Source organism: Narcine bancroftii, chromosome 8 (genome assembly GCF_036971445.1).
Source record: "Narcine bancroftii isolate sNarBan1 chromosome 8, sNarBan1.hap1, whole genome shotgun sequence".
In the NCBI taxonomy this organism is placed as follows: Eukaryota; Metazoa; Chordata; class Chondrichthyes; order Torpediniformes; family Narcinidae; genus Narcine; species Narcine bancroftii.
The window spans coordinates 145,510,437-145,532,355 of record NC_091476.1 but is presented as its reverse complement, the minus strand read 5'-3'; the positions used below and the strand labels follow the sequence as shown (position 1 = coordinate 145,532,355).

General features: G+C 42.5%; 1 long non-coding RNA gene across 1 annotated transcript in view; it reads left to right on the top strand.

Moving 5' to 3' along the window:
- Nucleotides 1-21,919, top strand: part of LOC138741876 (uncharacterized) — a 42,615-nt gene that overhangs the window by 5,043 nt on the left and 15,653 nt on the right. The window contains exons 2-3 of the long non-coding RNA XR_011343838.1: nucleotides 12,448-12,541; nucleotides 20,288-20,367. This is a non-coding gene — a long non-coding RNA (uncharacterized lncRNA). The remainder of the gene's footprint in view (nucleotides 1-12,447; nucleotides 12,542-20,287; nucleotides 20,368-21,919) is intronic.

The window sequence follows — 21,919 nt, the reverse complement described above, 5'->3', positions numbered from 1 at the left end:
AGCAAGTTTCTCAATTGGGGCAGCATGATTGGTGTAGCGGTCAGCACAAAACGTTTACTGCACCAGCGATTGGGACGGGGTTTCGAATCCCACGCTGTTTGTAATGAGGTTGTACAGTTTCCCCGTGGATTTTCCCTGGGGGCTCTGGTTTCCTCCCACCCTTCAAAATGTACTGGGGTGTAGGATAATTGGGTGTAAATTGGGCAGCATGTACTCATGGGCCAAAATGGCCTAAATTTTTAAAAATTATTTAAAAAAATAAAAATTAATTTATATAGCTACATTAATTCATGGAAATCTTCAGGGTTACATTTGTCCTTCATGATCCCTTGGGATCAAGAATATTTTTTTTTACAGATTTTATTATTTTGTGTTCTCAGTTGTCAGAGGAGTTGATTGAGCTGCAGCCATGTTGGCAGATGTTAAAGGTAATGTTGGAAAGCAGGGTGGGCTATTGTTGTGAAGTCTTGGAGATAGTCCTTTGCTTTTTGGCTTTTTCGTGTGGCAAGTTGATTCCATTCCTTAGTAAGTCTTCATGAGAGGTTTTGTTCTAGACCTGCTGTCTCCTAGTGGTATGAACGCACCTGATGTTTGTATTGGGGGGCAAGGTGTGGCACTGGAAGAGTAAGTTTGCATTGCTGGGGTTGTGATACTGAGATGTTGCTATCAGCAATGCAATGACAAAGGGCAGTGGGCTGTGAGTCAAAGGCAAACCAAGTGCACCCACAAACTGGATGAACATTGCTTTATATTCAGTCTCATCAGTCTCCAACCAGATGGCATTACATCAACTTCAGTTCCCGTAAACTCCCTCTATCTTGTCTCTCTCTGTTCTTTCAGCTCCATGCCCCCTTTCCTTCCCTCTCCACTTGAAAGCTACCTTCTCCCTCAAACACCTCAGGTTTTTATTCTTTTCTACGCTCCCACCTACATCAACCTATGGCCTCCACTTGTTACCCTGAGCTCCTCCCCCTGCCCCTTTCCACCCCTCCCCCCTATTCACTCTTTGATTCAGAAACCTGCTTATTTTTGCCCATTCTTTGAGGAAGGCCCCAGTCCTGAAATATTGGTTACCCTTTGCTTCCTATGAACAGTGCGTGACCTGCTGAGTTTCTCCACTCAACGTCAGCGTCTGCAGACTTTCTTGTTTAACTCCAACTTCAGGGACTTGAGCTCAAACTCTGGGCTCACGCCTGGTACAGAGCTGAGGGTGTGGTGCGTAGTCAGTAGCAGTACCTTTTGGATCAAGTGTTAAAGCAAGGCAACCGTTCCCATCTCAGCTGGGAGGAAAAGACCCGATAGCAGGATTTCCTGGGATTGTGTACAGTATTTATCACTCAGCCAACATCCACAGAACAGAACCAAAAGAGACCCTGGGAATCTCAGATTAAAAATAGGAAAGGCTGGACATCCTCAACAAGTCGGGTGGCATCTGTGGAGTCAGAAGCAGAGTTAATGCTTCAGTTAAGTGACCTGATCTTATTTCTCTCCACAGATGCTGCCTAACTTACTGCTTTTGTTTATATTACTGTTCCTGTATCCCTAAAACAGATCACCTCACAAGTCTGACTATTTTTCTAATTAATTGGCTGTGTAAAGAAAGATGATGAGTCATCAAACAGGAAGGAAGAAGATTTCTAACTTGGCTGAATGGTGCACCAATAACAACCTTGCACTCAATGTTACCAAAACTAAGGAGCTGAATGTTGACTTCAGGAAGGGAAAAACAGATTTATACAACCCAGTGATCAATGGAGGAATCAGAGGTGGAGAGGATGAGCAAATTTAATTTCTTGGGAGTCACTATTTCAGAGAACTTTCATGGACCCTACACCATTTTGGCATCATGAAGAAAGCACATCAGTGCTTCTACCTCCTCAGGAATTTGCGGAGGTTTGGTATGAACACCAGAAACCCTGGCAAATTCCTACAGATATCCAGTGGAAAGTGTGCTGACTGGCTGTATCATGCTCTGGTATGGTGACACCAATACTCCTGAGTGTAATGCCCTGCAATAGGTAGTGGACACAGCCTAGGTCATCACAGCCAAAACCCTTCCCACTATCTAGAAAATCTATGTGGAACGCTGGCATCAGAGAGCAGCAGCAATCATCAAGGATCCAAACCAACAAGCACACACTCTGTTCTCACTGCTACCATCAGGAAAGAGGTTGAGGTGCCACTAGACTCGCACCACCAGGTTCAGGAACAGCTGTTACCCCTCCACCATCAGACTCCTCAATGACAAACTCAACCAGAAACTCATTTAAGGACTCTTACTTTTGCACTTTATTGAGTTTTTAATTCTTTCTGTATTGGACAGTCAGTTTGTTTACATTTGTTAACTGTTTAGATTTCTCTTTTGCATGTTTATGCTGTGTGCAGTTTTTTTTTGCATTACCAATAAGAAGTAATTCTGCCTCGCCCGCGGAAGTAAAATCTCAGGGTTGTATGTGATGTCATGTATTTAAATCTGAAATCTAGAGTATTTTGGGAAAAGCATCCCTTCCTTTGTAATCTTTTCTCCACTCCACAACCCCATGCACCCCCTCAACAGAAAAAAGGTCTACAAGATTAGGAGAGGCCTAGATAGAGTCGACAGCCAGCTCCTTTCCCCCAGGGCAAACTCTAGAGGACATCCGTATAAAGTGAAGGGAGGGAAGTTTAGGGGAGACGGCAGGGGAAAGCCTTTTACACAGAGTTGTGGGTGCATGGAATGCCTGGCCAGTGATAGTGGTAGAGTCTGAAACCTTCGGACCATTTAAGATACTTTTAGGCACATGGATGGAATAAAAATAGATGGTTATGAGACAGGGAGAGTTTATTACATTTTTTTTAAGGAACATCAAGGACTGAAGGGTCTCTACTGTGCTGTCGTGTTTTATGTTCTATATTCTCTCCCAAGACCAAATCTGGCGGTTGCTGCATTTTTAAATTCATTCACTCCATCACTTACATCTGTGGCTTTGGCAGCTAATGTCCAAAGCTCTGAATCCCTTTCTTAACCTCTCCACCTCTGCTTCTTCCTGCTTAAAACCTCCTCCTTATCCCAAACCTTTGGTCATCTCTACAATATATCAGTATCAAATTTTATTTGATTATGTGTGGCGGCCCACAATTGCGGAGATCGGGCCAGCACATCGCGCGACAGCAGACATGGACAGCGATTGGTAAAGTGACTCCCAGCATCAGTCCCAGAACCCTAAAATGGCGCTGGTCAAACTGCCCAGCTAACTCAGCAGAAACAGGCTGAGGAAGAAGGGCATTCATATGCATGAACGTTCCCACCCGCTATTGCTATTCATACGGTTGACTCAGTCAATCAGCAAAAACGACGGGAACTTGAACAGTATAAAAGCAGCCTTTCCAGCCCTAATAAAAGAGTGAGCTTAACCTGCCACACTGTGTGCTTCTTTGTAGCGGTTGGCTACATATGCTACAAGGAAGCAGCTCTATTGAAGGCACCATCTTGTGCTGTTTAACGGTTCTATATTCTTCTTGCTTTCTCCTGATAGTGATACACAGCTGCATGTTCAAACCCACAGTAAACCATCAGAATCTTGTAAAAAGTAGCACACCATGGTGTAGAGTCTCATTGTCTGGACTTGCTGGGCTCGAATCAACAGTCCAATCAATGTTTTGTTTCTTATCTGAACCTCCTCGCTGAATATTAGGTGAATCGCCCTAATCTTTATTTTGACAGTGCTAGATTAAACCATGTTGAGGCTGATCAAGTTACCAGTGAATGTAAGGCTATTCATAGCTTTTTGCAATCACGTTATCTGAAGAATGCACAAGAGATTGTGCCCTTCCAATTCCTAGTGCAGTTATAAAATCTCCTGAGATTGTGTTAATGAGTGTCCTTGGTGATTAGGTCCCCATCTGGTGGTGGCTTGTAGTTGATTGGATATAGACCAGCACAGGCCAAGAAAACACAGGACCACGACACTAGGGTATGTGTCATTGAGTCATTGTTGTTCCTTCATTCCCAACACTTTGTACTCTAGAATGATTGAATTGCAAGGAAAAATTTCTTTGTGGCTCTCCCATCTAGGGTCAGCAAACACTGCAGTGGCATCAAGCTACATCCCTGACCTCAGTGGGCAAGATGATGTTTGACCACACACAGTTTCGACTGTTCCTCAGTTTCCAATTCGTACTGCCATCATGTGATTTCAAAGTGCTGGGATGTCTGCAGGTGATTCCTGTTTTATCGAGAAAAGCCCCAGGCCATCTTCTCGAATGAGGTGGTGCTGGTCTTGCATTTGTGCTTAGAGAATAGCCTTGAGGTTCTTTCTTTGTGTTCTCTCATGCATGAGGTCAGAAACAAAGGTTTGTCTTTTCAATTTGGTTTATTCAAGGTTCCTTTTATTGACGTAATTATGCATGAAAATGTAATATGCACGATACACTTCAACTTTTGTTTGCTGCAAGGCAAACATAGATTGGCCATGAGCATTGCCCACTAACAATAGGAGAAAGAAAAGCAAAAGAGAGTCCCTTCAGAGATGCTGAGTATCCGTGGATTCACCTCTCACAGCCTCTGCAGCTGCACAAATCCTCCTTTGATCCATCGGCAACCCAAGCTCCAGATTCAAACTTCCGATACCTGAGAGGCTTTGACATCCGAGGCCTTTTGGGAGCCCTTCTTGCCCTCAGCACCCACTCAAATCCTGGTTCCGATACGTGATTCTCATCCAAATGGTGGCTCACTAATTCCAGAACATTTGCTGCCTTTGAATGTGATCAGGAGACGCTATGGCGACACATGATCTAAGAGAGAGAGAGAGAGAGAGAGAGAGAGAGAGAGACAGAGACAGAGACAGAGACAGAGAGACAGAGAGAGAGAGTTTGAGGATTTCGACCTGGTGCTGATGAAGGAACTGTGATCAATTTCCAATTAAGGATGGTGTGTGTCTTACAGCGAAGTTCCTGGTGGTGTTCCAAACACCTCCTGCCTTTATCCTTGACATTAGACATCACAGGTGTGGGGGCTGTTGTGAAATTGGCCCAGATAAGTTGCTGCAGTGGTATACAGTGGTTTTCAAACTTTTTCTTTCTACTCACATACCACCATAAGTAATCCCTATGCCATCGGTGCACTTGTGATTAGTAAGGGATTACTTAAGGTGGTATGTGAGTGGGAAGGGAAGATTGACAATCACTGTTCTAGACCCAATTGCTACTGAAATTTTTTGCTTGAGAAAAATTGTCATTAACCCATTCCTTTGAAGTTATGAAACGGTGCACATAATGAGTCAGTTAGGTATGATTAAAACAATGGATTTCAAATGTTTTCTTTCCACTCACATACCACTTTAAATGATCTCTTACTAATCACAGATCACCTACAGCATAGGGATTACTTAAAATGTTTTGTGAGTGGAAAGAAAATGTTTGAAAACCACTGGTATACAGTGTATCAGTGGAGTGCATTATACTGCACAGAACAATGGAGTGAATTACTGCAGTCCATAAACCAAACAACCTGCCGGTCAGTCTTTGGGATATGGGAGGAAAGCAGTGCCCCCAGAGGGAGAATGTGCAAACTCCACACAGACAGCAACTGAGGTTAGGATCAAACATGGGTCTCGATTAGCTGGGCTACCATGTCTCCCTTGTAATATGTGAACATCTGTGGCATGGTTGAGGCAGACATCACTGGTGTGCACACTTCAAAGTGAGTTAGGTGCTTCAGGAAATATTCTTTCCTTCTAAATCCAAGAAGTCTCTTGAACTTATCTTTACACGGGACATTTAATCACATGGATTATTTGGGTCACTCTGAAAAGCTAATGTGACAAAACAAAGCACGTCCAAAGCTCACAGAGACGGGGAAGAAGCCAGCTGCAGGAGCAGATCAATAACTATTTGTGCACCAACCAGAAAGAACTGAGTGAATTCTGAGGTAGAGTGGACTATTCTTTTTGACCTTAACACAAAGGTTGACTTGTCACGAGTGCAACTCTAGCACTGGAATACTAATTAGACATTCAAAATCTAGCTTCATCTGGAGTAAACAGAGGGCTCTAGGGATATCTGCAGGGAACAGGACTGAATCTAATTGCTTCTGACAGGAGATTGCTTTTTTTTTCAATATTTTTATTGAAATTCCACATCAAGGGAAAAAAAGCAGAGTACATAAGAATGCATACTAAAAGTCAACTAAATAAAAGAGTACAGAATCAGGATTTATTGTTCATGGACGTCATGAAATTCAGTGTTTTGCATCAGCGTCATATTGCAAACATTCAGATTATAATTACCTTACCACATTACTATAAAAAATAAAATAAAATAATTAATAATAGTGCACAAAAAGTAAGGCAAGGCAGTGTCTTTGGTTCATTGATTATTCAGGAATCTGATGGCAGCGGGGAAGAAGCTGTCCTTGTGCTGCTAAGTGCTTGTCTTTAAGCTCTTGTACCTTTTCCCTGATGGTAGCAAAGTAAAGAGGGCATGGCCTGGGTGGTGGGGGTCTGTGAGGATAGAGGCTACTTTTTTAAGAGACTGCCTCATGTAGATGTCCTCGTTGGAGTGAAGTCTGGTGCCTGTGATGTTGCAGGCTGAGTTAACAACCATCTGGAGTTTATTCTTGACCTGAGAGTTGGCGCCTCCATACCAGGCAGTGATGCAACCAGCCAGAATGTTTTCATGATACACCTGTAGAAGTTTACGAGGGTCTTCAATGATATACCAAACTGCCTCAGACACCTCACGAAGTATAGCCACTGGTGAGCCTTCTTTGTGATTGCATCAACATGGATGTTCTAGGACAGATCCTTGAGGATGTTGATACCCAGGAATTAGAAGTTCTTCACCCTCTCCACTACTGAGCCCTTGATGAGGACCAGGCTGCATTCCCCTGACTTCTTCCTGAAGTCTACAATCATCTCCTTTGTTTTGCTGACGTTGAGCGCAAGTTTGTTTGTCATTACACCATTCAATGAGCTAATCTATCTGCCTCCTGTACACTTCATCATTGCCATATGTGATTCTGCTGACAATAGTGGTGTCCAACATGTAGATGACATTGGAATTGTGTGCCTGGGGGGATGATCAGTGAGGAGGAGATGTTTCCAATTCGCACTGACTTTGGTCTTTCAATGAGAAAGTCAAAGATCCAGTTGCAACGGTGGTGGGGGGGGGGGAGGGGGGGTACAAAGGGCTAGAGTTTGTAGCTTCTTGACCAGCATTGAGGAAATAATGGTATTGAATTCCGAGCTGCAATCGATGAAGAGCACCCATATGTAGGAATTGCTGTTTTTGAGTTGATCCAGAGCTGAGTGGTGAACCAATGATATTGCATCTGTTGTGGAGCGATTGTGACGATAGGAGAATTGCAGTGGGTCCAGATCTTTGCGTAGGTATGTGTTAATTCTGGCCATGACCGGCCTCTTGAAGCATTTCATCACAGTAGAAGTTAGTCCTACTGGGCAGTTAACGTTGGGGCAGCCCACGCTACTCTTCTTGGGTACCAGGACAATTGATGCCCTTTTGAAGCTGGTGAGAACCTCTGACTGTCACAATGAGAAGTTAAAAATGTTCGTGAACACTCTGGCTAGTTGGTTGACATAGATTTTCAGTCCCCTGCCAGGTATGCTGTCAGGGCCTGATGCCTTGCGAGGGTTCACCCTCTTGAATGATGTTCTGACATTGTTCTCAGAGACAGATATAACAGGGTCCTCAGCCTTATCAGCGATTCTAGTAGGCATTATTTGGTTCTTCTTCTCAAAGTGGGCATAGAAGGTATGAAGCATCGTAACCATCTATAGTGTTCACCTTCACTTTGTAGGCTGTAATGGCCTGCACGCCCTAGCTGGCCATACCTGGCATGTATCTGTCTCTGTCTCTAGCTTCCTCCAGAATTGCCATTTTTCTTCGGAAATGGCCTTCCACAAGTTGTACCAGGACTTCTTACAAAGATCTTGATCCCCAGCCTTAAACATCCTTGTTCTTGCCCTCAGCAGGTTGCGCATTCTCTGATTCATCCAGGGCTTCTGGTTGGGGAGCACTCATCCGCACAGGTCTTGATGAAGTTGGTGACACCTGTTGCATATTCATTCATTTCTCTGGATGAGTTCTTGAATATGTTCCAGTCCACCGATTCAAAGCAGTCCTGCAGACGATCCTGATGTAAATTTACAACATTGGTACGCAATACTATTTCATCCATAGAGGAGATTGCTAAAATCATTCAGTTTCAATGCCTGACTGGAAAGGAGCAAAATAAAATTGATATGCTGAATTCAGCAATAGATGAGACAAAATTTTCTTCACAATAAAAGCATTGAAATTGTCTTCAACAATTTAATAAACTGTATGAGGAAAATAGCAGAATTCAGAAGAATGTGCTAGGTCTTGCATAGGACTGCAACATTTTAGTAGGAAGAAGGAAAAGTGATATAAACTACAATTTTTAAATGGGATACAACAATAAGGTGGTGTGTATACATACATTTTTGCAGATGATAGGACATGATCTTTTGGTGTCCCTGATTATATAAATAGACATTGAATCAGATCGGATCACAATGAGATTCTTGGGATTAATATTGGAATTCTGAAAGCAACATTTCAGGAAGAAATTCAAAAGTTTATGGCTCAGAATAAATGAACTAAGAATGGTGTAGAAATTGCAGGAGGTCTGGCAGTAATATTTAAAATGTTCTTAACTGCAGTTGTGATGCTAGAGGATTGGAGGGTAGCTCATGTTGTTCCATTGTTTAAAAAAAGGCTCCAAAACTAACCCTTGAAATTGTAGGCTGGTGTGCCTGACATCAGTAAAAGGTAATTTATTGGAAGGTGTTCTAAGAGATCAGACTTACAAGTATTTGGACAGCCAGGGACTGATTAAGGATAGTCGACATGGCTTTGTGTGTGGTAGTTGTGTTTAAACAATCTTATGGAGTTTTTCGTGGAGGTTACCAGGAAAGTTGATGAAGGAAAAGCTGTGGATGTTGTCTACATGGACTTTAGAAAGGCCTTTGACAAGGTCCCTCATGGAAGGTTAATCAGGGAGTTTCAAATTTTAGATTGACCCTGTATTGAATGTGCCCAGAAGTATTGAATTGCACCTTTCACAAACATTTCTACGACTGATTCCACCTGCATTGAATTCGCCCATCGTTATTGAATGAAGATCTACCGGGACCAATGCCTGAAGAGGGCGCACAAAATCAGTGAACCAATGAGGACTCGAAAGACCAACATGGCCTGTTTCCGCTCCGTAAATGGTTATATGGTTATATGGTTAATTTCAGAGCACAGAACTATGACTCTTCAGCCAATGAGACTCTGTTGACTATCCACCCCCCCCCACCCCCATTCCCCTCCCAGTCTGTCTGCTCCAGGGTCTCACCAATTATAGGTCCAGGCAGTGTGACCCTGAGGGATCCATCTGAGCCCACTGCCTGCTCTTCTTCAGGTCAGCTAGTTCTCAGAAGGTGGGCGGACTTTCCAGTCCCGGTGGGGTCTACAGGGGCTGAAGTGCTTCGTGGGCAAGGATTACAATATTTGAATTCAACAATTATACAAATTATATAAATTGTAAATTTACAACATTGGTAAATGAACCTCTTAATACAAATTTCTGTTCAGCACCCTCAGGCATTAGTCAGTTTCCTCAGCACAGTTCCTCTCTCTATCCTGCTGGGTATTAGCTCCTGGGGTCCTGGTGTTCAGGTCCAGGATATGTGAAGGTGCAAAGGCATGCAGGCCTCCCAAGAGACTTTGTATGCTGACGGCTTTCCAACCCTTTGGGGATTTGGAACCAAGGGTTAAGGAGGTGCAATCTGGATACCTTGGAGTCAGGTTCGTGCAGCTACAGAGGTTATGGGGGTGCTGAAGGTGGCAACGAGATCCACTGCCACTCTCTTTTCCCTCTCTTCCCTATCCTTTATCTTCTTTCTTCCTGCTCTCCACCCCCTTCTCTCCACCCCCTTCTCTCTCCATCACAGAACCATATCCATTCCTCTGCTTGCTGGTGTGCCCTTCTTCCCTTAACCACCTATTACTTCCTGCCTATGGGACCATGCTCCTCCCCCTGCCCCTCTCCCCTACACCATTTCATCAGGCACCTGCTTACATTTTGTCCAAACCTTGATAAGAGCTCAAGCCTGAAATGTTGGTTATATATCTTTGACCTACTGAATTTCTCCAGCATTGTGTTTTTACTTCAATCATGGTGTCTACAGACTTTTGTGTTTTACTTCTCTCTACTCTCTTTTGCTTCTCTTTCTTGTTTCAATAATGATGTTGGATTAGTTTACTTCTTTAGGGCAAAGGAAATGTCTTTGTGTACAAAAATTGTAGAAAATAAATGGGTAAAAAATACAGGAGTTTTAAATTAACACACCTCGCTATTAGTTCTCCATTCGTGCAACGCACAGTCTTAGGCATCCGGAAATCTCTCTTTTCCGGCATCTACTAAACCCTGTAAGTTGAGCGATACCAGGGGATTTACTGTACTTGGTTGTATGATCAACCATGTTAATACTGAGTGGTTGTTCAGGCTGCAAGGGCTGAATAGCATTCTCCTGCAATTATTTACTACGATTCTATGAAAACATCTGTCTGCACGATTGAAACAACACTCTTTTGCATTAATTGCAGTTGTGGATATTTATCTGTGTTTTTATTTTCTCTTTTTCTGTCTCACGGTACATTATGGTAATATAATGTATACACGTAGTTGCTGTATCCTGTGTACCTGCATGGCTGCAGCCAGTAAGAATTTTGGTGCAACTGTCTTCCTTTGGCTTGGCTTCGCGGACGAAGATTTATGGAGGGGGTAAAAAGTCCACGTCAGCTGCAGGCTCGTTTGTGGCTGACCAGTCCGATGCGGGACAGGCAGACACGATTGCAGCGGTTGCAAGGGAAAATTGGTTGGTTGGGGTTGGGTGTTGGGTTTTTCCTCCTTTGCCTTTTGTCAGTGAGGTGGGCTCTGCGGTCTTCTTCAAAGGAGGCTGCTGCCCGCCAAACTGTGAGGCGCCAAGATGCACGGTGCAACTGTACACTGTACTTATATTTATATATGACAATAAATTCTCACATCATAACGCATCACATGCTAAATAAACAATTCAACTCCTGGGAAATATGACTGGAAATAAACACACAGTTGAAATTAAATATGCAAGTCAATTCCTAAAGCCCTCAGAAACTCTGTTGATATTGCTCCTTGGACAATATCCTCAGCTGATCCCAAGTGAACAGACACACTGCTTATTCTTTCTGGTTATTCACTGAGGAAAGACTCAGGCCTGAAACATCGGCAATGTATCTTTGCTTTTTATGGACTCTGAGAAGACGGGCTTAGTTCACATCCAGCATTTTGGTGTGTTTTTGCTGGAATCACAGCATCTGCAGACTTTCATGTTTCACGCTGCGACAATTCTTAATGAGGTTTCTGTGCTTTTTGATGAATGAAGTTTAACCAAGTGAGAAGTCGTCTTCCTCGAAATGTTTTTTTAATGAAGAGGATTCTTTCTGGCAGTGGTTCATTTTAAAGGGCAATGTTTGCATATGTCTGAGCGATGGAGAAGGAATGGTGAAATCTCACTGTCAGGTTTGGCACAGATGGTGTTCCCAGGCACCCACTGCCCTTGTCCTCCCAGCAGGTGGAGATCATCACTTTGGGAGTTAGTGTGGTGGGGAGGGTATTTTTGTGTTGGCCATGGTCAATTCAAGTTAAGTTAAATTTATTGTCATCTGATTGCATATGTACAATTCTCCAATCCTCAATGCAAAACATGGAGACAAACAATCAGACATAACACACATATGAACAATACATATGCAGGACAAATATACATATTGTATTTGCAAATACATAGATTTGACAGTCTCAAAAGGTTAGTGTGAGCAATTCCTTTGATTGTTCAGCATTCTCACTGCCCATGGGAAGAAGTTGTTTCTCCTTCATCCTGTATCTCTTTCCTGACAGGAATATCTGAGATGCTGTGTACAGGGTGGAAGAGGACCTCAATGATTTTGTGTTCCCTCTTCAGACAACAATCTCAGTAGATTACATCGATGGGGGGGAGCGGGGGGGGGGGTGGGGATTGGAGACTCCAATGATCCTCTCTGCCACTCTCATGGTCCTGTGTCCTCTGAATCATTTCTCTGCAGCAACTGTACTACAATGTGATGAAGCCAGTCAATAGAGCTCCAGTAGAAGGTTGACATGATGGTGGCTGGTAGCTTTACCTGCTTCAGTCTTCTCAGGAGGAAGGGCAGTCACTGTTGTGGCTTCCTAACATGAGAGCAGATGGGTGTTCACGATAGATCGCTAGTTAATTGAACTGCAGAGATACTGATGTGTAATGGAGGATGGCCATACCTGGTCTTCTTGAAGTCCTCGAGTATTTCCTTAATTTTGTCTACATTGAGGCTCAGGTTGTTAGTCTCACACCGAATCACAAGGTTTTTTTTTAATCTCTGTAGTGCTACTCATCTTTGTTGCTGATGAGGCCGACTGCTGTTGTGTCACCGGCAAGTGGTGACTCTATTGGAGCTGGATCTGGCGATGCGGTCAAAGGTCAGTAGCATGAACAGGAACGGGCTGAGCACACAGCCCTGAGGTGTGCCAGTGCTCACCGGGATGGTGCTCGACGCTCTGCTGCCGACCCGGGCAGACTGTGGTCTTCCTGTTAGGAAGTCCAGAATCTAGTTGCAGAGAAGGTGTTAAATCTCAGCTTCTCCACCAGTCTCTGGGGAATTATCATATTAAATGCATTGAGATTGTGGAGGGAATGAATGTGGACAAGTGTGAATGTGGTAGTAAACAAGTGGACAGCATTGATTGGGATGGTATCCATTTTCCTGAGCACTCTCGCTGTAACACGAATTGAACTGAGTGAATTGCTTATTGTCATATGCACCAGGGTTCAGTTAAAAGCTTTGTTTTGTATGCTATGCTGTAAAGTTTTACTGACATCACTGTGCATTAGTGAGTGGTACTCTTTCTCTGAAGTCAAACATTATCCAAGTCCTGGTGAATTGTTGGGGGGTGGGGCTGAGTAAATCTGTGTTTTTTTAAAGGTAGATACAGTAGATCCTTGTTACTATTTTAAGGATCAGGCCAACTTCTCACATAGTCATGCACAGAAACTGTGCATAAATAAGCTCTTCTGCTATCACGTTTGTACTGACCATCAATCACCCATTTACAATAACCCAACAATCTCAACAACCATCCATTCGAGATTTTGCAGTTCACCAACACACGGTGTACAATTCACCTACCAATTGGCACGTGTTTAGGTTGTGGGATTGAACGGGAGCACTCCAGGAATCATAGGGAGTGCAGGCAGAGTCTGCACGGAGAGCACCCAAGGTCAGGATTGGATCGGGCTCTCTGGCAGCAGCTCCTCTAGATGTGCCACTGTGCCACCCTCCTTGGTGTCTTGCACATAACCATCACTCAATCAGTAGCGCAAAAATACTGCCCACATTTGTTTGTGGGAGCTTGCTGATCTCAAATTGATTGCCACTGCCATAAACAAAATTTTCATATATGTACAAGTATTTAATTAGCCACCATACCTTGCGCACCTCTTGATTTGGACATTTATTGCTGATTCCTTCTTCATCGATGAGTTTACGTCTTGTCCAACAACACAGTGGGATTACCTAAACTTCATGGACTGGAATGATTTACCATCTCCACAAGTAGCCTGTCTCAGCACCTACCAGTTTGGGTGTAAAAACATGCCCCACACATCTCCCACTCTCCTTAGACTTATGACCTCTAGTATTTGATATTTCCACCCTGGAAGAAAGACTGACTACCTGCTTATCTCCTATCTACGCATCTCATAATTTTATAAACTTTGAACAGGTCTCCCCTCAACTCCGACTCTCCAATCCAAGTTTGTCCAACCTCCCGTCATGGCTGATACTTTCTCGCCCAGGTGACATCTCTTCTGCACCCTCTCCACAGTCTCCACAACAGACCCATGAACAGACAATGGAATGGAGGGATCCAGACCATAGGCAGGCAGAGGGGATTAGTTTAAATGGCATTGTGGTTATCATGGGTCAAAGGTCCTATCTATGTACTGGGTTCTTTTCTGTTCCACCCATATCCCATTCATAAGGAAGTCAATGCAATGGTCCAGTGAAGTGCTTCTGGAGGGTAGTTACTGTTTATACTTTAGGATATGCAGCCAACCATTTCAGCTGTGGTTCCACAAATACCCAATGAGGTTATTTATATAGGTCTGTTTTTTGGCATTGTTTGTTGAGAGAAATTGTAATATAGCTTCTTGCTCTGTGAGTAATACACCAGAGAAGTTGGTTATTACAGATAACAGACTGGAACCTTGGTTTAACATCTTGTCTGAATGGCCTCCTACAAACTGTACTGTGCTGTGAGTGAAGATTATCTCTCACAATGGATAGATTTACACAGGACAATGACAGGCCTTTCAGCCGAACTTATCCATGCTGTCCAAGTTGCCAATCCAAGCCAGTCCCATTTAAAGGTGTTTGGCAAATATCCCACGAAACTTGACCCATGCACGTACGTATCTGTTTAGCTGCCTAAACCTCATAGTTGTACCCACGTTAACAGCTTCCTCCTGCAGCTCATGCCTTTCACCCACCACACTCGATTTGCAAAAGTTTCCTCTCTGATTAATTTACATTGTTTCCCTCTCACTTCTTCTAGATTGGACCTCTATCCTGGGAAAAAGGCTGTGACTCTTTGCCATCCCTATGCCCCTCAGAATTTTCTATAGTTCTGTGAAGTTACCCCTCAGTTAGCATTGCCGTAACTGGGAGATCAGAATTGAAGCCAAAAAACACAGGTAGCAAAAGGGTGAAAGGAATCAGACAAACATCAATTGAGTGATCGTAATGAATGGAATTAAATAGAAATAGATACCAGAGGTGATTAACAGCACAATATGTGGCCACAGAACTGCTGTGCCAACTGAAAATGAGTTACCCAGTTTCATTACTGCTCCCTGAGTCCATTGCTCTTCAGGTCACACTGTGAACACATTCTCTTCTCCCTCCTACCATAGGGGCTCAAGAGGTTGAAAGTGTCCATCAGCTTACAGGCTTGCACAGTGAGGATAGTGGTTAGCACAATGCTGTACCAGCGTCGATGACCCAGGTTCAAATCCAGCACTATCTGTAAGGGGTACCCCAGTTTCTTCCCACCCTTCAAAATGTACCTAGGGATGTAGGACAATTTGGTGTATTTGGGTGGTACGGGCTGATGGGTCAGGGGCCTGTAACTGTGCTGTATTGTCTAAATTTTAAAATATAAATTAAAAAATTCCCTACAGCCATCAGGCTCCTGAATGAACCCCATAGCGATGCTATCATGCTGCCCTTGCCAATTGATTTTTCTTTTCATTTGCTCCAGATTCTAGTATCCATTGCCTCTCATGTGTTTCAAAAAGTTCAAGGCAAGTGTCAATGTATAGTGAGAAAGTTTGTTTTGCAAGCAGTCCAGCTCGACAATTCAGGTTCAGCACAAAGTGCAGGATTACAGCGAGAGATCAATTCGAAAAGAGCAGAGTCAATATTATGTGATTGGTGGGGGGGGGTTTGTGCTGGAGGCTGATAATGGTGGTGCATGATCTCACACTCAATCTTCTTCCTGACAGAAGGGGTGGGATGTGGGGTAAGACAGTGTGGTGCGAGTGGGAAGAGTCTTTTAGAAGCTGAAGGGATCTTTTCTGTTCTGCATGACTCTATGCTGCAGGCAACTTCATTGGAAAGGCACAGGTATTTTTGTTGTTCAGATAAGAAACAGGGTGAAAGAGAGAATTGACACAATGTTGTGAATTAAACATAAATCGGATGTAAATTCGTGTTAATACTGGAACTGTGAAGCAAGTCCAGATGGAAACGCTGAATAATATGTGAAGAAGCGAGGTTAACATATCGGGTGTAACCTTTCAGAAGTGGGGAGCGTTGTTGAAAAGCTGCAGTTAAAAGGGAAGGAAATAACAGATAGATGGGCAAGAGGTCTTTGCAAAATGCAGGAGGCAAGAATTGTATCTTGAGGGTTGGAGTGAGGGAGGGAAGTAGGTCAGGCAGCCTTAATGAAATTTTTCTGGTGGTTAAAAGACCACTTGTTCATAGGACGTACGAGCAGGTCCATCAGATCACCAGGGAACTGATGGCGACTCTTTGTTTGCCTTGCAGCAGGCATAAGTTGAGGTATATCATGTATATCATTTTATTTTGTATTATTATATGACAATAAAAGGAATCTTTAATTTTGAATATTGAATTTGACCAAGTGCATTTGACTAGACAGTAAGTGTGAATTACTTGAAGAGAGTCATTCTAAACCAAAAATTAACCAAAACAATAAAAAAGACAATTCACAGTGCGGACGATGGCACAGTACTGGGCTGTATAAAAAGGGGCAATGAGTAAGCAGACAGGAGGGAGATTGAAAACTTGGTTGAATGGTGCACTAACAAGTACCTCTCACTCAACGTCACTAAAATTAAGGAGCTGATTATAAACTGTAGGAAGTGAAAACCAGAGATATATAATCCAGTGATCATTGGGGGGATTGGAGGTGGAAAGGGTGAGCAAATTTAAATTCACTATCTTGGAGGATTTTTCCTGGATGCAACAAACCAATGTCATCGTGAAGAAAGCACACCAGCCCTATACTTCCTCTGGAGTTCTCAGAGGTTTGGTATGTCATTGTAAACCTTGGCAAACTTCAACAGATATGTAGTGAAAAGTGAGCTGATTGGCTATATCATGGCATGGTGTGGGGGCACCAAAACCTCTGAGTGGAAAGCCCTGCAAAAGGTCATGGTGACAACCCTGTACATCACAGGCAAACTCTGCCCACCGTCACAGGAGAAACTATTTTCATCATGGAGAAAATCTATGTGGAACACTGCCATTGGAGAGCAGCAGCAATTATCAAGGATCCACACCACCCAGGTTTAGGTGCCATAAGACTCATGCCACCAGGTTTCAGGAACAGTTGCTACCCTTCCACCATCAGACTCCTGAACAACAGACTCAATCAGAGGCTCATTTCAGAACTCTTACTTTGTGCATTTTTTCTTATTGAATATTATTTTTATTCTGTATTTGCTCTTCAATTTGTTTATATTTCTTTCTTTGTTCACATTTCACCCTTTTGTATATATATCTTTTCTTGAGTGCAGTTTACATTACTGATAAGTAGAAATTCTGCCTGGCCCGCAGGGAAAAAAGAATCTCAGGGTTGTATGTGATGTCATGTATGTACTCTGACAAGAATTTGAACTTGAACTTGAACTAACAATGAACAATTCACTTAGAGCTGATGAAATCTATAAAATGCATTATAAATCTAAATGAATGTTAACTGTCTCCAGTATATTTGTAATCTGTTAAAGTATGCCTTTCATTTTTAATTATCTTAGAGTACCTTGGTTTATTAAAGGGAGATTTATCTATTTGTAAGTCTAATTTTCAATTCCTCAATTCCTGTAATTCCCTGTAAAATTTTGCAAAGAATTAGTTATGAATATAAAATGAAAATTTTATTCTTGAATTGCAATTGTATGATTGAAAGATGTTAGCCCTCCTGAACACAGGAGTCAGAAGTTTTCCTCCCGTAGAATCCAATTTTTTTTCTTGGCTCTGTCCAAGCCTCATTATATATGCAAGCCTCACAACTCAGTCATAAAGATGTCCTTAGATCTTTAAATGCACTCTCTAAAGTTGAGGAAGATATTGACCTGCCAGAGTTTGCTAACAAGGCAGTGTACGATTAGAAAAATGCTAATTCCGTTAAAAAACCCTGGGATACCTTGGAAGTAAAACACTTACCTGAAGGAATCCAAGTTATATTAAAGGGCAGGACTGTCTGGACTGATGAAGCATCAAACAAGTCACTTGATGCCTGTTTTAATCAAATCATTATCACATTTGACATATATGCACAAATGGTATATGGTTCTTTTAATAGTGGTGGGTGAGCAATTGGGGTTCTGACGTTTGCCTACATAATATTTATTTTTGACTGAGAATGAAGTGTTATGTAAAACAGCCATTGCAGGAGGAAATTTGAGTGCTGTTTCTGTACAGCTGTATTTTCAGAGAATACTTGATATCTAGGAGAGATGGAGGAGTAGATTAGAATTTAAAAAAAAAATTTTTTTTCTAATTTAGTGATATAGAGTGGTAACAAGCCCTTTTGTACTCCAGCCTGTGCTGTTCAAATACACCCATGTGACCAATTCACCTACTAACTCAATATATATTTGGGATGTGGGAGGAAACTGGATCACCCAGAGGAAATCCATGGGAAGAATGTACAAACTCCTCACACACAGCGATGGATTCAAACCCAGGCCGCCAGTGCTGAATTATCACTGTGCTAACCGCTATCTGAACTTGTGCCGCAGTGTGGCACGAGAAGAATCTTACAACTGGAATTTGACACTTTGTTTTCCCTTTGTAATTTCAGTGATTTGTCCTAAAGAGAAGGGCTCAGTTTAGGATGTAGATCTGTGGACACAAATTATTTGTTGCCTAAAGTACATTTAATTAGTATCGGCAACTCCTTTGATCAATGGAAGGGGGAGCAGAATGATGAATGTGGAGGTTAAATTTACACTGTTTTCATCTGCTGCCAAATGGAGACCAAAAGAGCACACAATGCTCATTTAAAGAATGGGCTTAGTTTGTTCATGGAGCCATTAATACAGAACAGGCCATTGGCCTCAATTCATGCCTGGCCAAGACAAATCAGCTGTCCAAACACATGTAACATTCCCACTTTATCATCTTATTCACATGAATGTTTGCCTCTGGCCAGGCTTGTCTTCACTGACCATCTCTAACTGCTCTTGACACAACTCCATGCCTTGCTGGTCCTTTACGATCTGAAGAGTTAAGTTGCTTGGATTGCCTTCTCTAAAGAATGCTCCTCAACAAGACAGGCACAACCCCAGGGAAAATGGTTGACCAACTAACTCTGAAATGAAGAGGAGTACCTTCCCCAAGTGAATCATAAATCTTTGAGAGCTGAGGATGTTGAATTATCAAATATATCTGAAACGGAGATAGATTTTTGTACCACATAGCGTGAGCCCAGACTGGAAAGTAGAAAGCAAGAACATCTTATCGGATGGTGGAACAGCTCAAGTGTTCCACCATTACTTATGTTTTAGATCAAGAAATTGGATATTAGAAGGAGGCCAAATGCCAAGAAACTACTTCAGATTAATCCATTTTTGTAACTGCTTGTCTATAATGCTAGGTTATAGATCTTCATCAGTCATCCAAGTTCTGTTTAAGTCTGCTGAGGGTTTCTTCCTCACCACCATTTTAGGCAGCAAGTTCCAGGTTCCCACCACTTGTTTGTGCAAAAATGTTCCTCAATTCTTTCCAATCCATTCTCATTCTCGGGAAAGCTGTTGATGCATTAAAGGATTTATTGTCAGAGATGTGCTCATTAAGATTGAATGCTAACTGATTATAGACTTCAAAAGGGGGAAAACAGGAGAACATGAACCAGTCCTCATCAACTGGGTCAGCAGTGGAAATGATTAAGAACTTCAAATTCCCGGGTGTCAACATCTCTGAAGATCTGTCCTGGGCCTCCATGTCGATGTAATCACAAAGAAGACTCGCCAGTGGCTATGCTTGGTGAGGAGATTGAGGAGATTTGGTATGTCACCAAAGACTCTTGTAAATTTCTACAGGTGAACCATAGAGAGCATTCTGATTGGTGGCATCACTTTCTGGTATGGAGGTGCCAATGCACAGGTAGGAAAAGACATCAGAGAGTCGTGAACTTGAGGGGGGAAAAAGGGGAGAAAATGACACTGTATATATTCAAGAGAAAAATGTCTGTATGTATTTTGGTCAGTATGGTTTATTGTGTGAAAAATTAAAAAAAAGAGAGTTGTGAACTTGGCCAATTTGATCACAGGCATCAATCTTCACTCCATTAAGGACAGCTATGAGGTGCTGTCTCAAGAAAGTAGCCTCTAAGCTCAAGGACCCTCACCACCGAGGCTATGGCCTCTTCTCACTGCTACCATTAAGAAGGTGGCACAGGAGCCTGAAGATGAACAACTTCTTCCTCCCCTCCATCTGATTTATGAATGGACAATGAAGCATAGACACAACTTCATTTTCTCTTCTTTTGAACTAATTTAATTATTTAAATAAAACCCCTGTAATTTCTGGCAATATTTGCACCTGTGATGCTGCAGTAAAACAATGAATTTCACAACATGTTCATGACCAAAAAATTCTGATTCTGATTTTCATCGGAGGCTGTTTGTCTTCCCAGGTTCCATTACCCTGTTTCAAAGAGTTGCCATTCTCCACAGTGGCCTTGTGAGTATCCCGCATCCCACTGCACAAACATAGGTGAGCAGATCATTACTGCAGCACTTCTGGTTGGATTTGCTGTGTGCAAACTAATTACTGTGTCTCATCATTGCAGTTAAACATGGTCTGATAACATTCTTTGGCATGTATTAAGGATGTAAAAGGCACTATAGAAATGAACAATGTCTCCTTTCAATGCAGAATTTATATTGATGAAAGTGTAAGTTTTAAATGTAAGTTTGTTTGGCACTGTGGCCTGGAGAACGCTGTTTCAGTGGATTGAACTGGTACAATTGAATGACATATAAATTTGAACTTGAACAAAATACACTGTATAGTGAGAAGGGTTCTTTTGCAAGCAGACTGGCAGATTATCTCTAACACTCACACATCCACGTAAAGAGTACAATTCACAGTTCGTAGGATTACACTGAAATTGAAGATCAATTGGCACCAAGCAAGGGCAGCGCTATTAGCACTGGTACAGGGTTCATTCAGGAGTCTGATGAATGGAGGGAAAAAAACTGTCTTTAAGCCTATTAGTTTGTGTTTTCACACTCTTGACTCTTCTCCCTGATGGGGAGAGTGAGGAGTGTGTCTGGGGTGTGATGGGACCTCCAGTTTGTTTCCTGGCTTCACGAGGCAGCGGGCGATGTAGAAGTTCACGGAAGAGAGGGAGGTTTGTGTGACGTTCTGAGCTGTATTCACTACCTCTAGCTTTTTCTGATCTTGAGCAGAGCAGCTCCCATCCCACACTATGTATTCATCCAGCAGGTCTGCTTTCTATGGTGGTCCTGTAGAATTGCAAAGGGATAAGGGGGACATGCCCAACTTCCTTCATCTTCTTAGAAAGTAGAGGTGTTGGTGTGCTTTCTTGACCCAGGTCAGGTCACTGGAGATGCACATTCCCAAGAACTGGAAGATATCTACTCTTTCAACTTCAGCACCATTAACGTGGACAGGGGTTTCGACTGCATCCTCTTCTGAAGTCAATGATCATCTCTTTGACAGAGTGACATTGACAGAGAGGGTTTTATCTTGGCCCTTTGCCATTAGACGTTCCATCTCTTTCCTATGTTCCAGTGTCCAGTGGAACCTAACTTTAAAACCCAAAGAAATATAATTATTTTTCATGTAGTACCCACTGATTGTAATCCAAAGAAATACTTATTTAAGATTCAGTATTGACTTCAAGCCAGTGCTCACTAATTAGAAGTATAGGTGAATGAATTCTGAATTAGCTATTGATTAACTGAAAAATAACTGTTAATCAAAAGGGATGTTAGCAAGATACAATGTTGGCAAAAATTTGAGAAAGAGATGACAGACAAATATCTACTATCAAAAGAAATGGATTGTTTTAATGTTTTCTAGTGTTGATATTTATGTATCAGGAAACAAAAACCAATGAAGGGAGGGGAACCTCGCTCTGAAGTAACTCTCTACAGGAGCTCTATTGAGAACTTCTTGGACGGCTGTATCACAATGTGGTATGGTTGCTACAGAGATATTGATCGAGGTTCATAGGATCATGTGTAGCAGAGAGGATCATGGAGTCTCCCTTCATGCCTCCCCCCATTGATGTGATCTA